Below are 12,545 nucleotides of genomic sequence, written 5' to 3' on the forward strand. Positions count from 1 at the left end.
AATTATGGATTTCTCACCGAACTCGGCCCAAATTCCCATAGAAAGCAATGGGCTAGGACCCTGAAAGTTTAACAGTCAGTCGACCTTTGGCCAAAGACCATGTGGTATGAAAATCAAGGGGAAATTCCATACACTTTCTGCGATGATACACTTTCTGCTATGGTAAACTCCGTACACGTAGAAATTACGGCCTTTTGACTCAATTCTGCCTAAAGACACCTAGAAAACAATGGGCTAGGAGGCTGACGTTTTCACATTAAGTCAACCTCTGCCCCAAGATGAAATGGTCTGAATATCAACGGGAAATTCTGTACAGTTTTCCCATAGTGATTCATGGCATTTAGCATTTATTTGGCTTAAATAGACGTTCAGTTAATACCCCTAGAAAGCAATGGGGTAGCACGCTGAAATTTTCACAGTCAGTCGGCCCTTGGCCACAAACCACGTGGTATGAAAATCAATAGGAAATTCGGTACACTTTTCCCGTAGTAATATATGGCATTTTTCTTAATTTTAAAGTTATTTGGCCTAATTACCCCATAAAACAATGGGCTAGGACCGTGAAATTTTCACAGTCATTCCATCTTTGCCCCATCGTTAAATGGTATAAAACTCAATGGGACATTCCAAACACTTTTCCCATAGTGAACTATGGATGTCTCTACCCAGATGACACTTATGTTCCGACATGGCCTTCAACAGTCTTTTCTCTCAAAATGTCCACTTTAATTTAAAGTAGAGATTTGATTCATTTTCTCCTTCAAAGAGGGGCTCGTCACCATTACACACCTATAATCTGGGCCTCGTAGCTGCAAGTTAAGGTCCCCAAAAACAGCCCCAAAAGTCAAAATTGAGGCATATGACCTCATCTTTCGGCCTGTTTTGGCAAGTGAGAAACGGGCCATTAAATCGTAGTGAAAGGTTGGAACTGCCTGATTTTTGCATAAATCAGTCGCCTGTGATAAGGTGATGCAGGATCTAAAGCGAGATATCTGTAGAACCTTGGGAAAGCTAACTTCCGGTAGCAGCATGCTAACGACTTGAATCCAATTGAACCTTGAAGAGGGTCCTGTTTTGTCCATCATATGTGAATTTCATCAAAGAAGGCCATTGACAAGTGTTTTAAAATTGATCAATATTAAAAAGTGGTCACAATCCAGATTTTACCAGTCTTTTCTCAAACTTTTTATACTTTAAAAAGGGGTAGGGTTTTAAATCCCTTTCTGCCTCAAAGAGGGGCTCATCACCATTACACACCTATAATCTGGGCCTCATAGCTGCAAGTTAAGGTCCCCAAAAACAGCCACAAAGGGCTTAATTGGGCTCAATTGGGGCCTTATTCACTTATATTTTGGCATATGCAAGAATGGCCATAATTTCTCAAATATGGGTCCTAGAACCCCCAGATTGTGCACACACATTGTGGACAAGGCCTACAATAGGACCACCTGGAAAAAATCCCTCTAGATTATCCAGAACTGATTTTTGCCTGTATCAAACTCAGACTTCAGCATGGGGTACATGTCCCTAAGCTGTACACCCTGTCGTACTCTTGATGAGATCAGACCATCTTTTACTTCGGAAGATGTCAGAGCCCTGTTTTTTTAATATGTTGTAGACAGGCCCCAATGAGGCACATTCAAGTTGGATGGTACTCCCTAGCACTTAGCATGCCTGCGCGGGAGGAGGGAATTGGCCTACATTTGAATGGGGGATTTTGCCAGGATAAAATTAATGGAAAGTGATGACCAACTGCCCCATCCTTCAAATAATCATAACTTCTCACAACATGGTTGAATTTGATGGGAAATTGCTTGGCAACATTCCCCTTGATGACTTGAATAGGAAAATATTGCGGAAAAATCTGCAGACCCTCTGGAATGCTATCTCCTGTTAGCAGCATGCTAATGACTTGAATCTAATTGTACCTTGAAGAGGGTCCTCTTGTGTCCATCATATGTGAACTTTAGCATAAAAAGCCATTTACAAGTGTTTTTATTGCACCCAACAGAAACAGCAACATGTACACATCATTAACAGTCTTTTCATAATATGTTAGTTAAATACACATATAAATACTTCTGTTGAATACAATGGCTTGTAAATAGTTGTAGTTTCTATTTTATGAATATCAATGGTTGTATAATTTTTTAACAGTTCAAAAATGCTTCTATTACTTAACTTCATTAGAAATGCTTGTTTCATTTCAATGTCCTTTTTTAATTGAATTTTTTTTTACATACTTTATACTAAATTCTAGTTGAGCAATAAAGTCTCAACTTAAGCAGGTATTTTATGTAATCCTTCCGTTTTAGTAATTACTATTACCTGTCTAAGTTATTAACAACGGCTGCAGACCAGGCCGAGCCTCAGAGCTCCCTCATGCTGATCGTGACCGAAGGAGTGGGGGATGGGTGAGGTTACGGTGGGGACAGTCAATGTCATGTTCTGTGTAAAGTACCTTAAGTTTCATTGCTGACATTACACAAAACCTGACGTTTACCATCATCATGGGGACCATGGCGTGGCCCCTCCCCCATCAGTGCATGCGCCCGTGGAGAGGTGACTCACTGCCTCAGACTGTCGAGCGGCTCCACACACATGTAACTTGACGGGCTAGCTGTGGAACCTGGATGGAAATGGTAAGTTTTTAATTATTATCCTTGCTCCTAATGTTGGTACATGTACTGCCATATAAAAAGAGCTGTTGCAATGTCCTGGAAGTTAACCGAGATGGACAGCTAATATTAGCTAACACTAAGCTAACATGTGCAGCTAGCATGTGCAGCTAACAGAGCTGTGAGTGGAGCTGGGTCTGGATAAAGGTGGAGGTGGGTCTGGATAAAGGTGGAGGTCTGAACAGACGTGAGTGCAGCTTCCTGCTGTCACAGTGTTTTAACACATTGATATTCAGGCTAAATGTAGCCTCTGCTCCAAGGAGATGAACTACAGCAACAAGGGCTCACATGTCCTCTCATCACACTGTTCACTGTTTCGGGCTTGTCACCTTTTTCACTCATGAGTTTGCAGGTATGCGATCTGAGACCAGCCTACCGTTAACGGAAGGCTGGACAACTAATTACAGTTAACTACAAATGGATAATTTACACATCGTGGGGCTTTTTTACAGTCACAAAATGATATTTAGATATTGTTTAGAATTTATATTTTATCATCATTATCTTTTCCCACAGAACGTGAATATTATGCTCAACAAAGAGACATATTTGACATATTGAGTCAAGGTTAACTTTAAAAAAAAGTATTTCTTCACATGTAAGCAGATATTGTAATTCAAATAACCATGGGTATTGAAGTAGAATATTTAGCCTCATACTTTCAGAAATAAGTAGATCACCTTACTATAATGCAGCCTATAAGACCAGAACAAATTACTTTTAATTTCAGTCAAAATGTAATAATAGCAGCTCAGGCAACAATTTTAATTACACAAAATTCTACCACTGCAGCTTGAAATACTGAGAAAGTCTTTTGTAATAGTGGAGAATATTATACTGAATACTTCAGGGAGTCTATTGGTTTCAATCCCAAACTGATCATACTCTCAGGGTTTAAATCATATAACTATTTAAAAATAGTCTAGACGCAAATGAAACACATTTTGACCCATCAAAGATGATGTTGAAGTTATTAGTTCATCGTAAACCATATTAACATTTCTATCCTCTAATATATTTGCAGGCGCTGATGTGACAGATGGCTTTAACCCTGAACAGACCAACGAGGTAGGATATGTCATCTTCTTTGGGTTCTTAATTGACAGTTAACCTGCTCGACTGTGAATGTCGAACAGAAATCAAAACAATGCTAGAGTAATTCATTTCTTACAGACTACAGCTAGTTAATCACACATATTAGACTTCCATTATTACGACAGTGTTTCCCACAAGGAGAAATTAAATAGTTTGCACTGCAGCCACTTATTCATGTCTGATGAAATATAAGTTGTAGTATTTGTTGTTTGGTTGTGTATTATTTTATTTATGTAAAACAGTGTCGATTGGTAGGTAGGTAGGTAGACTGGTAGGTCGACTGATAGGTAGGCAGACTGGTAGGTTGGGAGCCTGTCTAAACATTACAAAAAAATTATTTGTTTTTCAGGAAGAACACCAGCGGTCCAGTGACAATACCGATATTCTTGACCCCACTCCAGCTGATGTCGATGAGGACACAAGTGTTCCAGAGCTCATGAGAACCGACAGTGGAGTTGTAAGTTTATTTGCAAAACTTCACATTCTAACATGAAAAGGGCCATGACATCTGTCAGTTTACAGGAATCAGGGTAATATTTTCAGAGGCTGTGATGATTATTGAAAGCGGTAATGTGAAGTGCCACTACGAGACAAAGCACAAGTCTTTTGAGCTAACGTCTCGCATCTCAAATAAAGGCACAGGAAAATAAACCTAAGAGCCCAGCACTCAATTTCTTTTCTAAACATGTTGCCTAGTTTTAGTCTATTGTTTTGTCTTGACATTTATTATTGTTAAATGCTTGTGATTTTACAATGAAGAATATCCAAGTCTAATCCTTTCTTTTTTTAAGCTCAACAGACAAATGCTCAGAGACAAAAGAGAACCTCTATCAAGTTCTGAGTACAGTGATGAGGATGATCCACATCCAGCCAAAGGTAATATTTCGAGTAAATGTGAGGATTGTGAAAATTTCTGATAAAATATTTCTCTTGGAAAGAAAGCACACACTGTCCAGGTACATTGCTAGCCTTAATCATTTGCATGCCTTTTACCTTGCCTGTATTATTTATTGATTTATTTCCAATCACTTTCCCTAATACAGTTTCCTTAAAATACCACATGAGTGTTTATTCTGTGGGCACCAACAGATTGTAGACACTATTTGATTGGATGTATGAAATTAATTGAAAGTCTGTTATTCTCAGTTTTGCTTGTGTTTTAATAGGTAGTTTGGATGAAAAGATGCTGGTTGGAGAGGCCTCTGGTCAATCACACACAAAAAAAGGTAATCTTTTCAAAGTTTTTCAGTTTCTCACCTAGGATCAAGTTATTAAGTGAGTCCACTGACATGAGAATACATTTTATAGATTCCCTATCCAAAATAGAAATAAACTAATAAACTATCATGTATCGTTATGTAGTATGTAACTTAGTTAATACGTGTATTAAGTAGTTCAAATGAGCTCCACCTTTACCAGCTGCAACATTAAAGTGATACATTCATTAATGCATCGATAATTATTATCCAATGATTTCAGCCTACTATAAATATATTATTTTGTCCATTCTGCATAGTGAGTATACTTTAACTTTCAATATTACTCTGTGCGTTTCTATCACGCACCTGGTTTTTGTGTGCCCAGGTTTTGAGGCTAATGAAACACCATATTAAAGTAACTGGCATCATTACGTAAGGAAATATAATTTCACATCATCCAGTATATTGAATTCAGAATCATCTATGTAAAGGACTCATTTGTTCAGGTCAGTAGATCTCATCTAGTCCTAAATCACATAATGTCCTCTGGACTAAATGGACAATGACCAGTTGTTTTAAATGAAGTACTCCACTTGTGTCATGTACTACTGAAGCTAGTGTTAGTAAACCGTGTCTTTGTTCATACTTCTGCAACTACCGTCTATATTTCTGCTGCGAGTTCTATTTTTGTATTAGACACTGTTGCTCCAAATACTTATGTTACTGCAACTACAGGTTGTTCTACTCGTATTTTGTGTACTGCTACAGTCAAGATCGATACAACATTATAGCCTCAGTACTTGCTGGTTTTTGAATAACATTAAATTACTGTCTCATTTTATTCAGGGTCATCACAAACAAAAAAACAGAAGTGGACCAACGACGAAATCCAGGCTGTGGAAAAAACACTCATGGACCACATCAGATCTTGGAAGGTTCCTGGAATGCATTCAGACGTCACCACTAGCTCTCAAAGGAAGGAGGTGGGAGGCAGTGAAATTTTACACAAAAAACCGAATTGATGCACTAAAGCGAAAGTCTTTGCAAGAAAGGTAAGCTTTTACATTTGTGCACTATTGTGTTCAGATGGAAGACTACAGGTACAATCTTTGCTGGACATTTATGCACTTCTGTTACTGGACGTTGTTCAATATTGTCAAATGGAAGGTTTAACAGGTTTTTTGTTTTTTTTGAAGAATTCATAATCGTGCCTGTTCTCTTTGACATTCCTCGTTTTCTTTGTTAAATATTTGAATATTTCTATTTGCGTTACGGCATTAAAGTTGTACGAATCTATTTTGTGATACACAAACATATTTTCGTTGTATTTTTTGTTATTTAAAACCATTTCACTACACTTAAAAAGTGTACATTGCAGTGCAGTTGTAATAGAAGTTGTACACAACAGTTGTGAGGCATTGAAAGGTTTTGAAACAGTAAGTGTTGAAATAATGTTTACAGAATTACAATTTAAGTATTGTAGTAGTCAAGTTCAGTATTTGTTTTGCAAGTGAAATACTACTTTGAAATATTATGCTGAGAGCATTGCAGTTGTGATACTGTGATATTCAGCTCCATCATTTGTAGGTTTTTTTTTCAACTGAAATACAAAGCACTGAATATCACAGTATCAAAACTGTAATGCTTTCAACTGTAATATTCAGTGTACTATATCTGAAAAATGCACAGAACTTTGAAATAAAGCTGTGAAGTTTGAACATTTCTGATTCTGATCTGACATTTACATTGAGTGGAGTTCAATATACACAGATGAGTCATTATACAATTACAACATTTAATGGTGAATCCACAAATGCAATATTAAATGAATTAACAAAATATAATACAGAAACAACTCTTTTTTTAAAATAAAGCTCTAGTTTCTATAAACTTACCCTCCATTGAATACCTTATATAGGCTTGAATACCTTATATAGGCTTGAATACCTTATATAGGCTTGAATTCCGTATATAGGCTTGAAAGACACATTTTTAACAGTGTCCCCTGGTGGTGGTTTGTATTATGACATGATAGGAGCGTCCCCGCTGGGATAGAAACACCAGACAAAAATTCAGTTTGTTAAATTTGAGAAGTTTTGATACTTGAGTTGATATTTTGGTTCCCAGGACCAAAACAAAATTTATGTGATGAAAAGTATGCCGTTATTCCATTCAGAAAATGAGGTCCCCACGCGTAACCTCTACACAGGCGTCCCCACCATGTAGCAAAAACGTGTATGTGTGTGTGTGTGTGTGTGTGTGTGTGTGTGTGTGCGTGTTCTTCATAGTGTGCACTGGGGCATGTCGTAACTACGTCGTAAGGTTACGTGGTTATTAGTTGACTGTTTCTGTCTGAGTAATATGAAACACAGTTTTGCGGCAGTTGTTAAGTACCTCAAAATTATAGTACAGTACTTGAGGAAATGCAATTACTGAAGTACTTACTTTTGTAGTTACTCTCCACTAACTGAGAAAAGAGTGTTTGTGTGTGTTCGTGTGCAATATAAAGACTAAATCATACACGCAAGTATACATAGGTGTGTTAGCATGTTCAAACGTGTGTATATTCAGTGTGTCCACAGCGCAGTGGATGAAAAAGTGTGCGTGTGTGTGCGTGTGTGTCCTCTAACTAAATGGACGGGTCTAATCACCTCAGCGGGAGGAACCTCTTTCCCCTTCCGCCGCCTCTTAACATTAACGGATATTAACGGCCCCCAACGCTCCTCCGTTTCCTACTGAGAAATGAAATACATCACTAATGGTTTATCACAAACACGGCTAATGCTTTATGCAGACCTCTTACCATCAATAAATGATGGCATGTAAAGGGGGCAGGGCTGCTGTAAGAGCTGACGGGGCCCAAAGGAGGGGCGAGTTGGATCAGTTTCAGATATTAAACAGAAAAAAGAAACGCTTGATTTGTCTCATTTTGTGACAATGGGGTGATTAATCTGTTTTCGCCATCTGTGAGAGCTCAAGAATTCAGGGATTTTTTTTACTAAGCGGTGGAGAACACATTTAATATTAGTACATCTGATTCATGGAAACATGTCTGCTAATTGTACGGAGGACAACTCCCTCAATAAAGTAATACACCATTAAATGAGTTCATTTGTTCCCTTATTTTACTAAATCAGACTCTCAAATGACTTATTAATCCCTTACATCACATGTGTCAAACTCAAGGCCCGCGGGCCGAATCCGGCCCACCACGTCATTTTATGTGGCCTGCGAATCCGCCAGCAAAAAAAAGATTTAAAAAAAATAATAATAATAATTTTGGAAAAATAATTAATAGTTTGACTTGATAATAAAAGTATCCCCATGGTCGAAATTATGAGATAGAAAGTTGAAATTATGTGATAGCATGTTGTCTGTGTACCGACATTAAAACTATCACAACAGGTGGACAGGAGAGGCAACAGCCCGAAAAGAGGTTTTCCAACGATTGAAAAAGATCGACAAATAATCCCAAAATGTTCACGAAGAGAAACATTGATGCAGAGGGAAGAAAATGTAATGAAAGATGGGAAAGCGAATACATGTTTGTGCTTCAAGGAGAACAACGGGTCTGTCTTCTGTGTTATGAGGCGTGTCGGTGATGAAGGATACAATTCACGTCGGCATTTTGACACCAAACACGGAGCTAAATTTAGCCTCCAAGAAAAACATCAAACTGTCCAAGAATTAAAAGGCAGACTGCAATCATAGCAGAATATATTTACACAGCTACAGCCCAGTGCATGCTGAAGGTATGTGAGCAGAGCTCCGACCAGATACAGACTTTTACAAATGTCAGTTTGTGAAGAAACACCATCGCAGGCCGAGTTCATGAACTAGCAGCAATCTAACAACACAGCTAGCTAAGAGACGAGCAGGTACTTGTGTTTGTAATGAACTGTTGATGAAAGCACAGACAACACGGATACATCATCTATCATGTTCATCAGACCTGACTCTCAGTGAGCAGCTCTTGGATGTAGCTGCATGCACAGGACGACGACAGGGAGGAACATTAGTGATGCAGAGAGGTGACACAAACAGCTTTGAACAACGTTAATGTCATAACTTGTGTTTGATATTTGTCTTTGTTATTTTCTTTAATAGTTTGATCTTTGATAGAGTCATGTGGGTTTCTTAACCCGCAATTAAAATGATTTATGTTATAATAACAGAAATGTCTTTAAATATCATTTTTATATAACTTCATGTACAATATTTGTACACTTGAATAAACAATAATCAAATGCAGAGAGAGTTATTTAACAATATGTTAGGAGAAGTTAGTTTTACAGTCTTACAGTTACAACCGGCCCTTTGAGGGCGACCGTGATGCTGATGTGGCCCAGAGTGGAAATGAGTTTGACACCCTGCATTACATGTTTACATTATCGCCCTTCATGTAAGACTTGTAAGACTGTTCTGCAACTTAACTTAACAACAACAGTTAATCCTGACTTCTGTGTTTATTTCTGTTTGGGATCACAGACAAGCGTTGGAAATATCTTGTGTAAGATTTAAATTTGTTTTGAAAACTTTAGGACGATTGCCCCCTTTCCTGAATTTCTACAATGGCCAGTGAGTGCAAAGCCCTTATGAGAAGAAGAGTTAAAGAATACAGACATTTCTTCTAAAATCCTTTCCTGTTCACCACATCGTGCATTATATTTCCTGTTCCTGTTTTTTTTTAGTTTGACATGAACGCCCTCAAGAATTCTCACAACGGGATGAAAACAGTCGTGTCAATAGAAAAAGACAGGGGCGAATTCCACAAAGTCCACTGTTTGTTTAAAAACGACAGAGCTTTCAGCCACATCTCACGGGTTTCATCAGCGGTCAGTGAATTGACTCCATGGCAACTGAACAAGCTCCATCCACTTCCGTGCACAGCCCAAAAACAGCTGGTAGGGGGACCTGTTTTTAGCAAACGATTTCCAAGACAAAGAATGACTCAATGCTGCTTTCTCTTTGTGAGGGTTAATTACTTTGTTATTCCAAAGTATCAACGATTTAAGTTCCAATAGATTTTTTTTTTTACATTGTCTATATTTGATCCAGTTAGTTTCCATCCTGTCCTCATCACCTATGAGTTGCGTCTCCCTATACTTGCCATTGACTGGTTTGTAGACTGGCATGAGTCCGACGTTGGCGTTTTGACAATTGACCATTCGCTTAGCCCCACCCCCAACTGCTACTCCCGCAAGCTGTCAGAGCTACGTTACCACGGAGCCCACACTGTCACTAACTGCATTTCCTGCATATATTTGATCAAAGAAGCATCTACAATATGCCTTTGAAGGATGTATCCAGGACGTTAAACTGACTCAGCAGTGAAAACAGGTTCAAAAGATACGGAGAGAAGCTAAAGCGTACAGATCACAGTGTGAGAGTGAACCACTGCAGCCCGATGAATTCACCGAGCAGTTTGAATGAAGAGAGAAAAACGAATGAGCTGATTCATGTCGTTGCAGACCGTCCGCATATTGGTCCGGAAGTGTGAACCATGAAGACAAAACAAATAAAGAAAAAACTAGGACCACAGATAGAGTTGATCCAGACCATGACCACCATCTACTTCTGGTTCGGCTCAAACTGAAGAGTCAGAAAGTCCGGACCAAACGAGACAGGTGTGAAGGGGCCCATCTGCGGCCATCCTTCACCGGCCTGTTGGCACAGGACACCATACAATCAATAGATGTCTTGTGCGCATACAAAAGTATACAATGACAGTATTATTTAACTTCCATCAACTCCTGCGAGCAGATGAAAACTCTCTGTTGACCAAAGGCCTTAAAACCCAGCTTTTATCCTTGAGAAGGCTGATTTTCAACACCCACACACACACATACACACACCCCACACACACATACACGCACACACACACCCACACAAACACAGGTTTGACCCTCACGTCCAGTGTGCTACATGCTCCCCTGTGTCCTCATTAACCCAACATCGGAGGCCGCCATTCATCTCTCCGCTCCCGTCTCATTCCCCGTAATAACATCCTCGCCCCCGTCGCCTCGTTTAACTTTTTCAATTAAAAGAGGAGGATCGCTCTATTAACCCCGAGCCGCCTCCTGCCATTTTTCCAGCCGAACGTTGTTTTGGAGAGGGCCGCGGGGACGGCACGGCCGGTCGTATTTCACCCCGAAACCGGCTCGTGTCTTCGCGCAGTGACAGCGAGCGGCAGGCGTGGGGGTGAGTTATGGAGCCTCGATGGAGAGGGCAAATCATACGTTTGTGTCTCGTCCTTTCGCTGATCTGTTGGGGAGGGAGACGAAAGACAGATAAATGAGGAGACTCTCTCCGTCTGATACTGTGTCCGTCTCTACCTGTCTCTCCTGTTTTCCTTACTGTCCTGCCTTGTCATTATGTCCTGTCTCTCTGTCTCTACCTGTCTCATACTGTCCCTGTATCCGTCTGTCTTTCAGTGCTTCTCTCTTACTGTCTCACTGTTCCTGTCTGTGTCTCCCTGCTTCTGTCCATATCGCTGTGCATGGCGTCCTATATTAGTGTGTCTCTATTGATCTACGGAGCTTATATGTCCTTCAGTTTTTGAGTTATGTCGCCGACATATTCCGTGTTTTTCGCGCATAAATTCACGTTTGCGGGTCATTTAGACGTGGTAACGTTTTCTGGCAGTGCTTGAATATGACAGCCCCGTCTTGCTGCTAACCTTCTCTGTCATCACTCATTTTGAATGTTAGTACAGTGGATCTCACTGCTGTCATGAACCTGAATTTCTGTTTCACTTGTCTGACATCGTTGTGATGTAAAATAATGATTCAATCTGCAGCTCAGCAGCTTTTGTAATGACTGCTGATCTACATGTTATTCATGAGCTGGGATCAAATGTCATACTCGTCCGGCTGTCTGACAACAGAGACAAATAAAGATGGAAATAAAGACAATTATATGGTCAATTTGGCTGCATTAAAACACAGTGAGCGTCCCAATCACGTAAAATAACGTTCCCATACAACTGCAACCTCAATGATGTGGTATATGCGTGGTAAATGTTGCGAATTGAAACAAAACAAACAAACAGGGATCACAACTACACAGTTTAAGAAAGAAAACCATTTAAAGATCATGGTTTGGCTTACATAACTGAAGTTACGTGCGTAAAACGTAGCGTTGAAATAAGACAACGTAATCCTGATGAAAGTACCTTTTCCCTCATTGTCTCGGGACGTCATTTTTCGGAGACCTGGCGAGACTCAGTGGAGATTGAATGGGTCGTCTCGCTCCCTTGAGCTTTTAAAACACTGTGTGTTTATGTGTACGCACAGTCAGCGAAAAAAAGAAATGTGTCATTACATTTTCAGTCAATTGGCAATAAATAAAGGCATTTAGAACCATTTACCAACGCGTTTCAGGCTCGACTAGAGCTGCTCGGACCAAAATAGAACCAGCACGTAAAGAAGGCAGAGCGGGGGAGAGACTGTGACCAGACTCTGTTTATACACTGTACTTAATAATGCTTTGTGGATCGGTTAAAAGCCACTCAGAACTAATTTTGGTTTCTCACTTCTAATAAGCCATCAAAGGCATTCATTCGTTAATCTAC

At 39.6% G+C, this 12,545-nt stretch overlaps 1 long non-coding RNA gene across 1 annotated transcript; it reads left to right on the top strand.

The window, feature by feature from the left end:
- The first annotated feature begins 4,117 nt into the window (after nt 1–4,117).
- On the top strand, nt 4,118–6,853 carry LOC306792576. Its single transcript, XR_013772823.1, has 4 exons — nt 4,118–4,230; nt 4,565–4,649; nt 4,940–4,999; nt 5,819–6,853. It is a non-coding gene; the product is annotated as an uncharacterized lncRNA (long non-coding RNA).
- The last annotated feature ends 5,692 nt before the right edge of the window (nt 6,854–12,545 follow it).

This window comes from Melanostigma gelatinosum (genome assembly GCF_949748355.1).
Source record: "Melanostigma gelatinosum genome assembly, chromosome: 18".
In the NCBI taxonomy this organism is placed as follows: Eukaryota; Metazoa; Chordata; class Actinopteri; order Perciformes; family Zoarcidae; genus Melanostigma; species Melanostigma gelatinosum.